We start from the raw sequence: 18347 nt of genomic DNA on the forward strand, positions 1-18347 counted from the left end.
GGGGAATGTCTGGAAAGGAAGAAATTCCTCTTTAGATACATTCAAGTATTTACATATAAATGCTAGCTAGTTCTCCTCCATTCATGACCATTTATTCAATATGTATTGTTTTAAAACATGATGGAGCTGCTAAGTAAAACTAAGGGTAACAAGTGCCTTTAAGCCAAGTTTTGGTTAAAAAAATATATCATGTTCCTGAGAGCTGCTCTACAATGTAAAGTAATGTTAATATTGAAAAAGTCGATGTTAATATGTAGAATGATACATTCATGTATAAGAACAAAATTGCATCTTTATTAACGAATTTGCCAATTGTGAACTCCGCATCAAACCTGACTTGAAAATACGTAGTCATGCAGGCTTTAAAACCTAGGCACAAGGTCACTGACTGATAGCTCACAGGTGGGGTGGCATGTAGCCGACAGATAAACGCATGAACAGGAAATACCAGATGCATCAAACAGATAGGCGCAGTGACATCACAATGGTCCTGGGAGATTGGCCCCAATAAAGCACACATGGCCAAAGGGGTACATGCTGATAAAACACCATAAAGTCATATGCTACATGAGTTAGGAAGATATTGCCAATCAGGACACAGCACACGCAGTGATCACATGCTCTCCATGTCAGACATCTGGATATGTTACCCAATGGCCACATTGTGCCCACGCAAGGTCGAGGCACATCTGGATTATCTATTGAACAATTCATTTATGACTCCAAAGGCTACAACTTGCATTCTTACCATACAAGGATCACTGGGATGTTTATGGCATACAAAGAACGGCTCAGTTCGATCGTAAATTGAGACAGTCCTCAGATCCTATGCCTGTAACTGATCTCCCGGCCTCAATGTTTAATTAAACAAACTGTTCCTGTTTTGACAAACTCCTCATGTCTCTTGCTTTTTAAATGTATTAAATGTTCACGTAACAGTATAAGGAACGTCAAGAAGCGATAATTGTTAGTGGTAGGCACTTGCTTCTCTTTAAAACGCTAAGACTAATTAGGTAAGGTTGCCCATTAATCAACCTTGTAAAATATGGCTATGGAAATCCATTTTGCATGTGTTTGAAGTGATTCCTAAATATTAACTTTTAAATTAAGTCCCTCAACCTGGTGCGGCAGTGGGCCACTTACCCAAACCTAAATATGTCTCCAAATCTCTCTCTGGGTGGATTGTAAAGTGTGCGAGGATGTGTTGAGCAACAGGTACACAACCAAGTTATTTGTTGACAGGCCTTTCACTATTCAGTGTTCAGTTGTAATACTCTAAGTAAGTAAATTCTTTCTTGCGTGATTAATAAAAATCATTGCAATCAAATCATCTTCACATTCACATAATATATAAAACCAGAAAACTTTACTGCAAATGGTATTAACAATTGTACCAATACAATTCATTTTTATTACTCAACTGCATCAATTAAAAGTATGAAAATGTTTCACTGTGGTCAACAGGAAAACCATACTCTGTATCTCTGTATCGTGTATGAAAAGCTCAGACATTCCTCTTCATTCAGTGGTGATATGTTCTAAACTGTTCAATTTTTAGGTGTTAATAGAAGTTCTGAGTCCTATTCTAAAGTGTTTGCACAAAACATGGCTAAAGAATTGCATGTGGGTTAGACTGTGCTGTTCCCCAGCTATTTGCAGATTTAGGAATCTCCCTTCTTTCTGTAGGTAAGAGTTCCAAAGCCACTTAAGGGCAGATGTATCAAGATTCCGATTTGTGAATTCTAAATAGCGATTTTTTGCGAATCGCTATTTAGAATTCGCAAAATGGAATGTATGTACAAAATCGCTATTTTTTAGCGATTTCTTAATATTCTTTATTTGCGAATTCGCATTTTGCGAATTCGCAAATAAGGAATAATTTCCAATGCATTCCTATGGGCCAGGAGGCCCATAGGAATAATAGTGTAATAATTCTCAAATTGCGAATTCGCAATTTGCTAATCGCAATTTGAGAATTATTTCAAGGGTGCAGGGGTGTCTGCTGCACCCTGCTGCACCCCTGAAATTTACAAATGTGTGCATGTGGCACACATACATGCCCTATGGGCATGTATGTGTGTCACATGCCACCCTCACAAATGCCAAATAGGGCATTTTTAAAAGAAATCGCAAATTACCACCAACTACAAGTTGGTGGTAATGTGCGATTTCTTAACACAAATACGCAATTTCTAAAAGTTACATACATATCATTTAAGGAATCGCAAAAATTGCGATTCCTTAAATGCTATGGCAATATAAGGAATCTAATTTTTTGCGATTCCTTAAATTGCGATTTTTTGTTACATTCCAAGTAATGCTAAAAGGCCGTATTCGAATTTCGGCCTTTGCAAGTCACAAAAGCCTTGATACATCTGGCCCTTAGAGATGGGGGCTTTGAACATTGGACCACTTTACATGGAATGGTGAACTGAAATGATCTGAGGAGTTATACTGAACAATATCAAAGGAGAAATATTAGCAACTTCAGCTTTCGTTGAATTATATTAACTCTTGCAAAATCATGAAGGAGCGCCGAGAAAGGGCTTTAGCTTTTAATAACTCGTCTAAGTCTCTGAACCATTTGGTACGAAACTGTTATTTTTAAACTGGCATAACGTGTTTTTAATATTGTGTTTTTTAACGATTTGGGTTTAAAAAATACTAGCAGCTACCCACCGCTTCTGCCACAAACTGTAAGCACCAGGTCCCCGGTCCACCGCCGATTCTTCGGTTTGTGTGGAGGGACCGGAGTGTGTCACCGGAAGTGACTAAGACTTCCAAACAGCCACAACCAATCAGCAGCGAGCAGCTGTCGACCGCAAGAGTAAATACCGGATGCCTAACGTCCCGCGCAGCGGACGCGCGCAGCGGGAGCGCCGAAGGCAAGCCCGTCTGCGCCCGTCCGCGCCCAACCGGGCCTCGGGCCCAGCCTCCCTGGTCCAAATGGATCCCATATTGCCTACCCAAGACATCAAATTATGGCATTAAGGAAACCGGAAACAGATCAATATGGGCACACTATCGACCCCGCATTCAGCGCCCACCCCTGCCCTAAGTGTAACTTCCTATTAACAGAGATAGAGACCACCCCTCTAAACAATCTCAAAGAATCAGAATATAAACTACTCCGAGTAAACTATAGATCATTACCAAAACACCAATCCGAAATAAACATTCTGCTTACAGAAGAGGAGCCGGAAGCACTCTTCCTGACTGAAAAATGGCTACAAAATCTATCAGACCCAGATGTGGTACAAACACTCCCACCGGGATATCATATACTAAGGAACGACAGGAAAACAGGGAAGGGAGGAGGAATCGCCATTATTTTGAAAAACCACATAAAAGACCGTATTGATCCAGACATTGCACTAGATTGCGAGAGCATGGGTTTTACACTATCCATCACACACACCTGCTCAATATCTGGGATACTAAAATATATAGACCCCCTGGACCTTGCGGTAGGTTCATTGAATCACTCACAGACCTAACAGCCACCAGGGCGAACCTAGCTACACATTTTATCATCATAGGAGACCTTAATTTATACTTAGAAGACAGAAAGAATGCAGAGGCATACAACTTAACGCAAGACCTCCTAGCACTTCAAATGCGTCAACTAGTGACCAGCCCAACTCACAATAAAGGACACTTACTAGACCCAGTATTTTCGAACATGAGCCAGCTGTAGACGCGGGACCCCATCCCCATCCCTTGGTCAGACCATTTTTTAATCCCCATAGTCTGGAAAACAACGCACCCACAACAAGATCCCCAACCACCGAAAGAATGGGACAGGCTGTGGGCCAAAATCATCCCTGAAACATGGAAAGAGCAGTTAGCCAACACCTACCCAAGTAGTGCTACAGAGCCCGCTGCTGCATATGAGAAATACAATGAGTGGATCACTGCATCCCTAGACGCAACAATCCCGCATAAATGGAGGGTAAAAAGGCCCACTGACAAAAAATCACCTTGGTACACCCCAAATATTAGGGAACTCAAACAAAACTGCAAAAACTTGAAAGGACTTGGAGAAAGGACTTCTGCACACAAAGAAAACAAAAATACAAAGAAGCGATAAAGAAATATCAAACAGAAATAAGGAAGGCACAAGCACTTTATTTAGAGGAAAGGATTACGGGAGCAACCAATGCACCAAGAGAAATGGCAAGAATAATTAAAACATTGTCCACATGCCCACAGCCGGAAGGCCCCAAAGAGGGAACCCTACAGAGATGTGAGGAAATTGCAGAATTATTTAACAATAAATTGCTCAATATTTATAACTTGTTCCTACCCCGCCATGAGAAGGCACACACCCGTCCCCCCAAAATCCCCAAAGGACCTAACCCGTCTAATGAAAGAGGAAGGACAGGGGAGATGTAAGACGTACCGATCATGGACCAGACAACCCTCAACCACATTTTCGGGAAAATTAAATCCGGATAGCCTAACGACCCAGCACCTGTACACCAGTTATAAAGAGTGAAGGAAACAATCCTCCCGGTCCTACGAGAAATGATCAATCTATCCCTGACCACTGCAACAGTACCGGTAAGATGGAAACAGGCGATGGTAAGGGCTTTCATAAAAAAGCCAAGCCTTAATCCAGATAACTGGGGGAACTACAGACCAGTATCACTCTTACCATTAGTCAGTAAGATAATAGAGAAACACGTGAACACGACGCTGTCCAACTATCTAGAATCAAAGGACATCCTGCACAGGACTCAGGCAGGTTTCCGCCCCAAACATGGGACTGAAACAGCACTCCTGACGGTAATGGAGGAGGCCAGAAAAGTACTGGATCACGGAGGAACAGTGGCAATTATCCTATTAGATTTTGCAGCCGCATTTGATACGGTTAATCATAAGATTCTATTAGACAGACTCATAGAAATAGGAATCGAAGGGAGGGCCTTAGAGTGGCTGAAGTCATTCCTATCAAACAGAACCTTCCAAGTGTTCGAAGGCAGACACAAATCGAGAGAGAGAGAGATTCCTCTTACGTGTGGAGTCCCGCAGGGCTCCTCGCTTAGCCCCACCCTTTTTAATGTGTACCTTAAACCCCTAGCAGAGATAGTACAGCCATACGGTGTGACCATAGTCACATACGCTGAGGATACCTAGCTGGTGGTAGCCCTGGAAAACGCGAAGGAAAACCCCATTGAACTTAAATCCTGTCTGGAACAGGTTGCCACATGGATGGCACATTCATTCCTGAAACTCAACGGAGAGAAGACGGAGCTTATGATCATGGGAAACAAGGCTGAGTCACATACTAGGATAGACTGGCCTAGCTCCCTAGGCACAAACCCCCAGCCCAAAGATAAGATCAAAAGCTTGGAAATATGGCGAGACAAGGAACTCAAACTTGGCCACCAAGCAGTCACAGCAGTAGCCCCCTGCTTCGGAATCCTAAAACAACTAAGAAAGATCCTTCCACTGCTCCCGGACATGGTATGTAGAACCATGGTACAATCTCTGATTCTCCCACGGTTAGACTACTGTAACTCACTCTATCTGGGAACTCCTAAAACCACGATCAGGACATTACAAATAGTACAAAACGCAGCATCCAGACTGCTCCACAATATCCCCAGGAGACAATCAGCGAAATCTGCTTTGATTGCATTACACTGGCTACCCATTGCTGATCGCATCAAATTCAAAGCCTTATGCATCTCACATAAAACCCTCTGGAATACAGGACCTAAAATAAACAACTCCCTCCTTACCTTTCACCGCCCCTCACATAACCTTAGATCTGCCAGCCTGTTCCAATCTATGGTCCCTATAACAAAGAGAGCAAGAGCAGAAGGACGTATGTTCTCATATAACGCAGCTTTACTATGGAACTCTCTCCCGATCAAACTCAGAGCCAACCCCAACCACCTAACGTTCAGGAAACAACTTAAGACATGGCTATTCCAGAACATTGTCTAGATCTCCTAGGTCCTCTCGATTGCATGACAGCGCTGGGATGCCTGAGGGTAGCCATGCGCTTAAAAAGAATTATTTAATAATAATATGAAGATGGAGTTCGAAATGCTCTGTATATTGGAAAACTGGATTGAACGATTAGGTATGTAATATTATAAATGCTTTTTGGGTGCTTCAGTACAAAGAGGACAAATACTGTTTTACATTCGGACATTCACGAGGAATAAGCCATTGGTGTGGAAGTAATGATATGAATAAAAATGCATTATTATTTCACAATGTTTCATTCATACTTTACTGTAAACTTCTTAGACCTCACCTGGCTACCTTTCAGACTCTTCAGTCCCATTAAGGGAAGATTGCTAAGGTTTATCATAGTGGCATCATTGGATATTGAGGTAAGCCCTCTGCTGATTGTTGAAAGAGCATTATCTAGGAGGCGCTTCAAAAAATTTATGCTGCTTCACCCACTACCTGTATCTGACATCAAAAGTCAACGACCAGTGCATAAAGGTTTAGCTGGCACTTCTGTTAAATCTATACTAAAAGTTACTTTAGTAACTAAAAGTTAGATTGGCAAAATGTAACCTGATTCTTCATGCTTGTGTGACTAAGTGAGGAAAACTGAATTCCAATTTTGATATTCTGTATTGCATCTAGGCCTGGGCGAGATTTCATTTTTCTTCTTCTAAGGTAAGCAGATGCAAAGCTGCAGGCAATCTTACAGTTTCTGCATCCACCTGCCACAGATTGGAAAAAGTGGGAATGCGGAGGAAGTGTCCAGCAAAACAATAACTCTTTGCTCCGGGCACTGAAGAATGCAAGATTGAGAGGGATATACCTTTTTAGATAGGGAAAGGTTCATGGTACACAGAGAAAGAGAATTACGGACTGTGGGATTGAGTCACCTGCTGTTCCTAGGGAATGAGATTTACTTAATGGAGTTTATGGAGGTGGAAAAGCTTCTAGATATACAAGCAGATTTTAGAGGTGCGTGGTAAAACTATACCAGAGCAATATTTTTCATGGAAACAACAATGCCACCTAGAAACATTTTTCAAAATGCAGTTGTTTGTCTTAGCTAGTTTCAGAATAATATAGAGTGGGACATTTTTGCTTTGTTTCAGGGTAGACTAGCTGGCTGCAGACTATGAGACCATTCAGCTGATAGGCTTTGAGGAACTAGTATTCCATGATCGAGAAAGAGGACCAGCAGGTCGAAGGTAAGTCCAGAATTGGCACGGAGAGACAATCAGTCCAGTCTAATTGCCCTGTAGGTCATATTGATTAGGTGGGGACTACGTTCATGAACGAGACTCAAATAGTCCCGTTCCCGTCGGGGGACTCTTCAATTTCCTATTTAAAGCATCAACAAAAACATTGGTTACCGTTTTAGCAGCAAACTTAGCAAGGAAGCAAGAGCTTTGGTAAGGTGGAGCACTGGATTATCAATCTGGGAGAATAAAGATATATTCCTGACCCTCAGAAAGCCATAGCAGATCACCAGATTCCTTGGGAAAAGGCTAGTGGGGTCACCTGGGGGGGCAGATTGAAGGGCCAGTTCACAGTATACTATAACAAGGCACCAACAAGGGTACAAATAGCTAAGGGATGCCAGATTGTGAAAGCATCAAATACGGCTTTGTTGCTAGCTTATGCAATGGTAAAAGCCACATCTACGAGGACACTAAAAATACTTACACCGCACTGGTTGATTACAGTACTTTGATCTGGATATATGTACCCTCAATAAGTTATGGGGAGTCCCCTCTAAATCCCACTGTTTTTTAAAGGGGTTACACATTAAAGCATGGATAAAGGGTTCAATTGTGGAGAGTTACTTGCATCATTAGGATCGAGCAAATACGGATCCGTCCACTAACATATTATCAAAAGCATGGAAACAAACGTCATTTATTAATTGATTTTGATTTTGCCATCATTGCCAGCTATCAATATCTTGCTATGTAATATTTCAACAGGTCAGTACATTTGAATGGTCAATTAGAGATTGAGCAGAATTCCAAAGCTATTGGTCGCTTACTGAAGCCTTGAAAGCTATTAGTGGGTCACGCTTCTACAATTAACACCCCCAGACGGCTTGGAGTTGGATTGAAGCCAGGGACGTAGTTGTCAACCGTGCAGGAGGTGCAGAGGCACGGAGACCCATTGATGTGATTGGCCTGGTGCAATCCAATTAAACCTATTTGTTACTACTGCAATTGGGTTCACTTTTTACTTTTTCACAATAGGTCCTGAGGCATAATTGTTGCATTGATTGTTAAACTCGGAAAGGGAAGGATATAGGGAGTTGTACTGGCCCACCAGGATCACCCAAAAGTGGACAATAAGATAACATAACTGAATAACTTTTTATCTTCCGAAGTCGTATATGCACTAAATAAAATTTACATGGAGTACAGTGTTTGAAGACCATGACACATGTAAAAGGGCTTATTAGCATGATTGCCACAAAGTCATCCTGTGCCCTGGGCACCCCCCAACTTTTTGCTGAGTGGTACTGGTGGAGCTGACTTCGTCTGACCCTGGGCTCTGCCTAAACAGGCCCAGGGCTAGTGCTATGCTGAAAGGCACTTAGACTACAGTGAAAACACCTACATACACTAGAGTGCACTATCGGTTGGGGTACCACTGTGATTGGCATGACCTACCCGATAAGGCCCTAGTACATAATTGGGCAGGAGGATTGAAACTACCTGTAAGTCCCTAGCACATAATAGGGCATTGCAGTTTAGAGGCCAGCAGCCCTTTCTGCACTTGCATGTGTCCACTGCTGAGCCTGAGGTCAGTTTAAAAGTAGCCCTGTGTTGCAGGACTGCTTTTAAAAAGTAAATTGTGCCCAAATTCGACTTTGATGTTTGGGGCACTTAAATTTGGAATTCCTGCAATGTTTGGGCATATTAGGAACCCACAGGGTCTGCCCAAGGTGTCCGGGGGCTAGGGGACAGGTGTTTATAAGACGTACCCTTATAAAATGAGTTTTATATGCCCTGGGTTAAGTGAAATTGCACATTTCACTCCTGCATTGTGATAAAGTAATCAAGCACGCAAGGCAGTCGAGTACGACTGACAGGTCATACGACTGACAGGAGGTAACCTAGGATGATGGGTTACTGCGGAGCTGTGAAGCGGGATGGGTCCAAGAGACTCTCTTGGACCCATCCCGCTTCACAGCTCCGCAGTCTCCATACCTTTGACTTATATTTTATCCCTCCATTGATTCGTACCATCACCGGTTCCCGATTACACATCGCACCGCTCACAGCCCTGATGAGTCACAGGTTTTGCCCTGTTGATGAAACACGTGTCGGATGGCATTTGTAAAATCTGAAAAAAGAACTACATAAAGCATCACATACTGGCTTTACCAGACTACCTGTGTCAATCGCATTTGTCTCCAACTACTGTACTATCAGAATTGTTAATTATACATGTGCCCAGTACCTGTTGAACCTTCCCTGGACCGGATTCAAGCTTCCTAGAAGCGGTTTCTGGCATTACAGCCATCTTCAGCCAGGCTTGCTTGAATCCAGTCGCAAAGTGAGCAAGGGACTCAGGTCTGAGCATACCCTGCCAACTTATGACGAACAAAGCGGTACAAAAGGGGGTGGTGATGGACGGAGCATCTGAACCAATCAAACACTCACACCCAGTCAACAGATCTGAGTTTAATCCATCTCCGTTCTTTAGCCCACTCTGCCACCCCAGTTCAGACATGACCATATGCAAATCAGACTGACCCTGTGCCTCATGGGAACAGTCCAGCCCGAACTGCCAAGCCATGCCTTCCCTGGACCTGATTCAAGCTTCCTAGTACCGGTTACTGGCATTCCAGCCGTCTTCAGCCAGGCTTGCTTGAATCCAGTGGCAACGTGAGCAAGGGACTCACGTCTGAGCATACCCTGCCAATTTATGTAATGCTAAATTGTTTTAAATTCATATCTCCGGTTCCCTACATTGGATTTTTGTCGTTTTGGTGTCATTTTAAAGATAAAAATATTTCCTATTTTTATGAATTGAATTGGTGTTGGATTTTATTGTGCATTGTGTCTGAACTATATACTGAAATGGTGTTTTTAAATGCTTTACATTCCTGACTTTTATAGTTAAGGCTGCCTGCTCGCAGCCAAGTTAACAAGGGTTGAGCATAGGAATCATTTACTAAGACCTATGCTGAGCCCTATACTGTGTTAGTGGCCTTATTGCCAGTGGCAGATATACATTTGCCCCAGTAATATAATAATCCACTTTCCAACAATGAGGGACTAAGAACCTTGTGTTTTTCGTGAAATAAAGAGTGTCTGTAGAAGCTTACATAAGACCTATGCTCTGGAAAAAAACATCAAATAGAAACAGAAGATGTTTAGGTAGTTACTTTTCAATATGGTGGAAACCAGACAAACAGGAAGGGTAGACAGATTGTATTATATGTTTGTACAGATATCAGTAAACCAAAAGGAAGATCAAATTGCAAAATAAAGAGGACGAAATGACAAAACAAGTACAGTGCAGAGCGACAATGTATATGTAGCATGATGTAACAGGACAGATAGAGAGTACGTATTGATAGGGTTAGAGCTCAAAGGTGGAAAATCTGTAGCATTGCCTTTGGAAGACTAATGATCAACTGCAGGGCGTAGGACTATCAATAGATGATCTTTTCTGCGCTTTTTGGATAATGTAAACAATGGTGCCCGATTGATACAGGATGGAAGGTATTTCAAATCTTAAACATTCACTGAGAAGGGGCGGTTAGAGCATACCAAATCTTAGAGCATTCCCAGATAAGGAGGGTTTCGGGTATTCCAAACTTTGGGCATTAACCCTGAGAGATGGCTGGGGTGGCTTTCTCCCTGAAGAGAGAATTTGAAGGCATATTATTGTTTTGGTTTTGAGAATCCTTCTTGCGCTAGGTTCAGGTTTTGGGCAAAACATATAGGGATGTTCATATGTAGTACTTTGTGATACAGGCAATTTTATAGCACCTAAGTGGTACAAAAGTTAACCACTTGACGGTGGCCAGAGCAGGGGGGTGGGAATTAACTTCCACGGGGAGCTTGGGCCCGCCGCAGAGACGGGGAGCTCCGGGTCATTTAAATGCTCATCAGGCCTGAGGTAAAACGATCGCAGTGACGCTTCCTCCCTGGCAGCCGGGACAGCAGAGCAGTGTTAGTCTTACCTTATAAAAGGGAGAGTCAGCAGAGCAGTGACAGCCTTACCTTATCGCCACGAGTGTCCGTTCCAAGAGTATTCGAGCAGCAACGCGAACTAAAGCAATAAACTTCTCTCTTTTGGCGCGAGGTCGTTCTTTCTGCAGGGCTGTCCGGCGTAAGTCCGAATCTCCATGGTAACTAGGAAGCGCGCAGGCCTGTGAAGCCGGCCCGGACGGCCTCCGAACAAGGGGTTATTTTGTGAGGTTTTCTTTTGTTTCAGCTGAGGTCAATTTACACGCGCACTCTGCGAGCCTTCCAAGAACTGTAACACGAGCAGCAGGAGTTTCACGTTTCGAAGAAGTAAGTCATTTACCTTCTCACTTCCAACCTTTATTTTGTGCACAATTTTTTCTGGTACAACCTGTGGCTGTGGCGCAATCTCTGCCAGAGGCTGACCGGCCTTCGGGAAATCTGGAGATTCCACATCCACAACTGGTCCTGACCCTAAAAGTCAGGTACCCTGCGCTACCCTGCGCTACTGTTCTTTTCTATAACTTATACTGAATGAGTCGGGTCCTCGGGTAATATAGGTTTGTATTTATGTGCTCGGCTGAGCGAGTAAACAATATATACGAACACGCGTTGTTGTGGCATTGCAGATAGTTCTTTAGTCTGACTGGAACCTTCTCTACACTTCCATGGCACGTCACACCTTGCCGAGGTCGCCAAGCAACCAGGAGTGATCGCGCGCCACAGCGCGACGTTAAATCCATAAGTAAACGCGGTGAAAGGCTGTCAGTACTTGCCGCGGGCCCGCTCTTCTGAGTGGCTAAGTATATGACATCAGTGTTTAGTTTGCATTATCGCATGTATGTAGCACTTCGTACTTCAATGGAGGGTGCGTCATCGGACCAGTAGCCCACTACAGCGTGGGGGGGGGGGGGGGGGGGGGGCGTGATTGGTAGGTTGTTGTGCTCTTAGCGTTCAGGAAGTGTCAGAAGCCTTTCCAGGAGGCCACCTAGCACCACCGTTTACCCCTGACAGCGCTGCCAAAGACTGCAGGGCGGGATTCAGAACCCAAAGCAGGCCTTGCAAATTTTGTTAGACCCCCCTCTCCCCCCCTCCCTTTATGGTGCATAGCAAGCAAGCCAACCCGCTATTACAACAGTAGTTGTTTTTTTTGTTGAGGGCTGGGGGGCGGGGGACTTTAAAGGCAATCCATGCCTTGATCTGCACACTACTCACTTGCCTGGTGCTTTCTATTGCATAGTTGTATGCACTCGTAGTGGAGAATTGCACAGTAGTAAGTAAAACCATTTACTCCCGGCTTGTATCATTTTTTGGGGGATATAGCTGTCATGTCAGGCATAAATGGGGTCAATTATACCATAAACTAAGCATTATAGCAGTACATGGTTTTATGAATTGGGCCCACATCTCACAACAGGCTGGTCCACTTCGATACCATGAAAGTCCTATTTGAAAAAGAAAATAGCAAATTCAGCAAATGGAGAGAGAGAGAGAAAATGGCTGGTTTATATAACTAATTAGCAACATAGAATCCTAACTACAGCCTACCAAGAGTCATGTGGACATTTACCGCCAAAGGTTGCCTGCAGCACTTGCACACCTACCAGAACACAAGACAGCATTTGCACTCAAGGTACCTCAGATCAAAGCTAACTCTCATGAATATGTTCCCAGTCCCGTGCAGCTCTCCAGCCACGCCGGGCAGCCCACATGAGAAATACAGAGAGGTGGGACCTCGAGACCCACCAAGACCAGAGAGGGGGGGCTCAATCCTCCTGACAAGTAAGCAAGAGAGGCAGAGTCTGGTCTCTGAGGTAAGGAGAGGTCATACAAGGAACCTGTGGGCCTGCGAGACAGGTTTAACGGAGCGCTGCCCAGCCCCTGAGAGGAGCAAGTAGAACAAAATAGGGTCGAGAGGGCCTCCCCCACATCATATCCCAGAATTCAACCACTGATCGCCAAACAACTTAAGGAGAGCTTAGGGAGGCAGCACCAGAGCACAAAGCAGGGGCGGCCTTAGGCATGTGCAAGCTGTGCACCTGCACAGGGCCACCAAACCCCAGGGGCCACCACGTCAATATATATCCTTAATATAATAATCCTCTGAGGATGGATACATATTTGCGTGGTGGCCCCTGGCAGGGATTTGGCGGCCTCTGGTGGCTCTGATCCACTTCCAAACACCCTGACTCCCCCCTCTTCACTGGCCTCCGCCCCGCCCAGACCCCCTCTTCCGGGGCCCCCTACCTACGCTCCCTGCCCAGGGCCACCATGAGCCTAGAGCCACCCCTGCACAAAGATAAGGGGCCTGGGGACACGCAGGAGCAGGGCACTTGCACTGGGAAGCTCAACGGGTGAGATACATTCAGAAGAGAAAGGAAGGGGTCAAAAATCGCAGTCAATGCCTCAGAACTCTGCTCCTACCTATCAGCTAAACTGCAGGATCCCACTCCACAGGATCTTTATAGAGTACCGACAAGAGACATCAGACAGTCCAGAATTGTAACCCTAACTAGGAGGGTCTCGGACATTCTTACGGCGGCTCCACAGACTTGGTTTAGTCATGTCTTCATTGAGGGGTAAGAAAGACAGGAATTTACAGGACATGCTCACCAAGCTCCGGGCGGCAAGTGGAGAAGAGGGGCGGGTATCACCGGCCTCGCAAATGGGGCAGGAATCAGATACTGCTGAAGAGCCGGTACTGTGCTCTTTCTTGGAAACATTGTTCAATATGCTACGAGAGGATTTGCGGACTCAGAGCTGAAAGAGATCCGACAAGATGTCGAGGCAGTGGGGGAACAAGTGGCAAGTATTAAGGACATCGAGATGGTCCGCGATGAGGAAATGGAACAGCTACAACAGGAGTTCGTTCAACCAGCAGATTGACATCCAGGCACATGCTGAGGATTTGGAAAACTGTTCTTGAAGAAATAGCACTTGTATTAAAGGAGTTCCACCCAAGGAAGAACGCTCAGACATCTCACTGTATCTACAAAACCTCTTCAGAAATATATTGGAGACCCCTCTAGATTTTGAAATCAAAATAGACCGTGCACATAGGGTGAGCCTGCAAAGAAGATCGCCTGCTCCCCCATCGGACATTTTGGCTTATCTCCCAGATTTTCGGTTTAAAGAACACATTTAAAAAAAAGCTAGGGATAAACAGCCTCTGAACTACCAGGGTCACTCCATTGCTCTTTACCGAGACCTGGCCATGATAACTTTACAGAAATGAAGAGATTTCTGGCCGGCTAAGACGCACTTGCGTAACTTTGGGACCATATACTCATGGGGCACCCATTTTGAAGGATCTTCAGATGGGAGTGCAAGCTGCATCAACTTAGATCGTTACAGGAAATGTGCCTTATCCTTGGCACCAAACACTTTCAACAAGAGTAACCGAAGAGGAGTGGTGTCACAGTACCTTGAGATTGATGGCGGTGGTCCGAGGGGGCGACCCATTAAGCATAAGGCAAAACCAGACCGCGACGATAGCGCAGGAGAGACAAGCAATTTTAGAGACATTGTTGTAACGACCGGATTTTCGAACCAGATAGGATCAGCTCACCAAGACACCACCAACCCAGCCGAAACGCAACCACCTCCCTCCTCAGGACCCATCTATCCAGGCCCCTTGGTACGTACCTGAGGATGGGGAATTAGCAATATACAAGCTCATATAATCAGAAACACCACTAAATCTATAGGGATTACTAGGAATACTCAATGATTACTAAGGACGTCCATGCCCTACACCACACTCATACCTCATAGTCTCGCGACCACATGGGCCCAGACTAATCTACCCTGGGGCAGTTCTGATTACTTACCATTACACACTGACCGCAACCAGTGCTCTCATTAAACAAGCCACAATCTTGTGGGTATAAACACCAGTGTCCCCCCTGGTGCTCTCACTATTTCATACATACACAAGCCACAATCCTGTGGGTATACACACTGACCACAAACAGTGCTCTCACTAATGCCACTTTCCCTAGAGGCGATCTCATTACACACCAGTTTCCCCCCTGGTGCTCTCTCAAGCCACAATCTTGTGGGTATACACACTGACCACAATCAGTGCTCTCACTAACGCCGCTACACAACGACGATCACTTTCCTATGAATACCTTCAGCTCTCTCTCTCTATGTTAGGAAGTTTCTCTCACTATTCACTAGAGGTACAATAATATTATGGAATGGCCGAATTACACGGTGTACAACTTATTCTCTAGTTCAAGGGCTCCTCTCTCCCTAATTATTCAGGTACCACTTACCTGATCGGGGGTCGCTTCCGTTCGTGCAATGACACCTGACTAGAAGAAAAGGTTACCTTTACTGTATAAGAACAAGGCATACGCTGGTTCACTAAGAACTGGGGTTCCTTTATTACAATAACATTAACAATATAACACTATTCTATAACATATAGCCTGCAAAGGAAAATGGGAATAGACACATACACAGATCTGCGGGGTCTCTGTAAAGCTTTATTACTATACCACATCCACATGTAACTAACAGGGACTGTAAATAGACTGTACACCGCTGAAAGAAAAAGGATTAGCAACACAATAGGGACAAGGTTAGTGTTTAAATGTAAAGCAAACTATATTACAGGAAAGGTATCACCTTATTAGTATGAAGTCTTGCTCTAGCGGTCATCTGGGTTCCTCTCTCGTCTGTGCCTTAGCTCGTCTCAGATCCTCCCCTGCACTCTTGGTCACGCATCTGCGCTGATCACTCTGCACTGGATTCCTCTCCCCCACAAACTCTCTCCACCTTCCAGCTTCAGCCTAATAGTTTCTGCCGCTCTGATAACCGTTCGCTCCACTAGCTTCTTCACTCTATCTGATTATCTCAGCTCCAATGTCCAATTCACTCCAGCTGCTCCCACAGACTAATCCACGATGTAACTTCAGTCTCTTCCAAAAGGCATCACTTCAGACTCCAGCTGATCACAACTCCTTCTGATAAGTAACTGCTTCCTTCAGTTCCAAACATTATCTCACTTCTCTCTGTTCAAAACACCATCTGCTCACAACTGCTTCTGACTTCTCTCTCTGGTTCCAACTCACTGACTGTCTCTCTGTCTTCTCTCTGTTCCAAGCATCGACTGTCTTCTTCTCTCCTCTGCTCCAACTGACTCACTCACAAACTGACCAACTGACAAACTGACTTCTCTCTGTTCCAAGCATCGACTGTCTCTTCTTCTCTCCTCTGCTCCAACTCACTAACTCCGCCTCTGCACTTCACTAATATGGAATGCTCTCTCCTCATGGAAAGTTCCAGCCAGCAGCCTCCTCCCACCGATTCCATGTACCAGGCTCCTTGCTCCAGACGCTCTCACAGTGACCAGCTGCTTGTTTCGTCTAGAGACTTGAGCCCAGAGACACTTCCTGATTAGATTCAGCTCTGGCCGGTTCTCTCCAGTTCGCAAAGGGCGAACAACACCTCATAACTAAAACATCACCTTTACCCTGCAAGCATCTCAGTCTGCAGGGACAGAAAGCAAAATGGAGTCTCTCTAGTTCTGGGCCTTGTAGGCCTGAGAAGGATGAAATAACACTTAGCTCTGTCAGAGTACATACACAAACCATACAAATATGTAATATAAAGTCAGGACTACAGGATCCACCCTCTACTATAGGTAGGATGATGGAAGGACACATAATTATGTCAAAGCCAATAGGCAATAGATGGATTAGAGTCAAGAATAAGGGATCTATCATCATATAAAGCAGCTATCCTCTAGTTTATGCTTCTAGGTTCTGAAAACGGCCTGAAAGGGACCAACACAAGCCAAGAATAACGATCCAGGATGGTAGCAAGCTTAAAGTCACCATCACTCAGAAATAGAGCCAAAAATACGGTCACAACAATTGTCTAACGAGAAACTCTCCAAAGATGGTATTTGAAATTTCAGGGAACAGATAAGTGGACAGAGCTGGACTTGGCGGGCGACGGAAGAGGCTCCTGGGAGCGAGGAGGGCGTTTACCCAACTAATTTGTTATCTAGAGACACATGGACTCAACCTGCCGGTCCTGGACTAAATGGCGGTTGTTTCTTTTTTCCAGTTGGGGTTAGGGAGGTCTTGGTTGGGAACTAGTATTCACAGAAAAGGGGCAACATAGGTAACACACGTTCAAAAAAGGGGAAGTGTGGAACTCCAGAAATGGTGGAGGAAAGAAGAAATAGCGGTTCATCGATAGCTTAGCTTAGCCACACATAATCCCTCTTAACATGTCAAACTACATGTTGAAGGTCCTTACTCTTAACATGAAAGGCCTTAACCCCATTAAGAGGCAGGCCATCCTTTTATATTTAGAACATTCTGAAGCAGATATCTGCCTTCTCCAGGAGACCCATCTATTTATCTAAAGATCTGCACTCCCTACGGTCGCGAGCCTTCCCCCAAAAATTCTTCTCTTCTACCCCAGATAAGAAGGTGGCAGTTGCTATCCTGATTGCTATGCGCTTTAGAGGGCAGGTGAGAGACAACATAGCGGAAATAAAAGGGAGACTATTAGTTTACACATTTTATGTAGGGGGTCATTCTATGGTGGTAGGGTCGCTTTACGCACCTAATTTGGGACAGGAGCGCTTTCTGAAGGCAGCAATATCAGACGCCATGAGTACACAAACACGGATGACATTGGTGGGTGGTCACTTCAATATAGTCATTGATGCGGCTAAAGATAGATCGGGCAGTCGTTTCACCCAGACTGGAGAGTTGTCACAGGAAGGGGTAAATGGCTACAGACCATGGGGCTAATGGACCTGTGGCGAGCGGCGCACCCCCAGTTGTCGCAATATTCATTCTTTTCTCACGCTCATGGAACCTATACATGCCTCGATTATTTATTAGGCACGAAATAAATTATCAGGGTGGTAGGAGGAGTGGACATAGAATCATCCGTGCTATCTGATCAGGACGCAGTGACTATCACCTTACAGCTGCCACTACAACAGAAACACGTTGGGAACTGACGTTTGAGAGAAACAATGCTCCACAAACATACAGTGGCACAACAGCTCACCAAATGTATTCAGGATTATTTGGAGATAAATTATTCCCCATATATCTCCATTTCTACCTTATGGGAGGCTTTGAAGGGGGTGGTGAGGGGCGAGCTCATAGCTCTATGTGCAGCAGATAATAAAGCGCGTAAAGAAAAGAGGGAGCA

General features: G+C 44.6%; 1 protein-coding gene across 3 annotated transcripts in view; it reads right to left on the minus strand.

The window, feature by feature from the left end:
* Nucleotides 1-18347, minus strand: part of CCDC27 (coiled-coil domain containing 27) — a 290662-nt gene that overhangs the window by 232939 nt on the left and 39376 nt on the right. Inside the window, exon 1 of one of the 3 annotated variants that reach the window (XM_086921744.1) lies at nt 11193-11296. The exons of the other annotated variants lie outside the window; for them this stretch is intronic. The gene's annotated coding sequence lies outside the window, so the exon portion shown is untranslated. Of the gene's footprint in view, nt 1-11192; nt 11297-18347 lie in introns of those variants that run through there. 3 annotated transcript variants of the gene reach the window in all.

Source organism: Lissotriton vulgaris, chromosome 5 (assembly GCF_964263255.1).
Source record: "Lissotriton vulgaris chromosome 5, aLisVul1.2, whole genome shotgun sequence".
Classification (NCBI taxonomy): Eukaryota; Metazoa; Chordata; class Amphibia; order Caudata; family Salamandridae; genus Lissotriton; species Lissotriton vulgaris.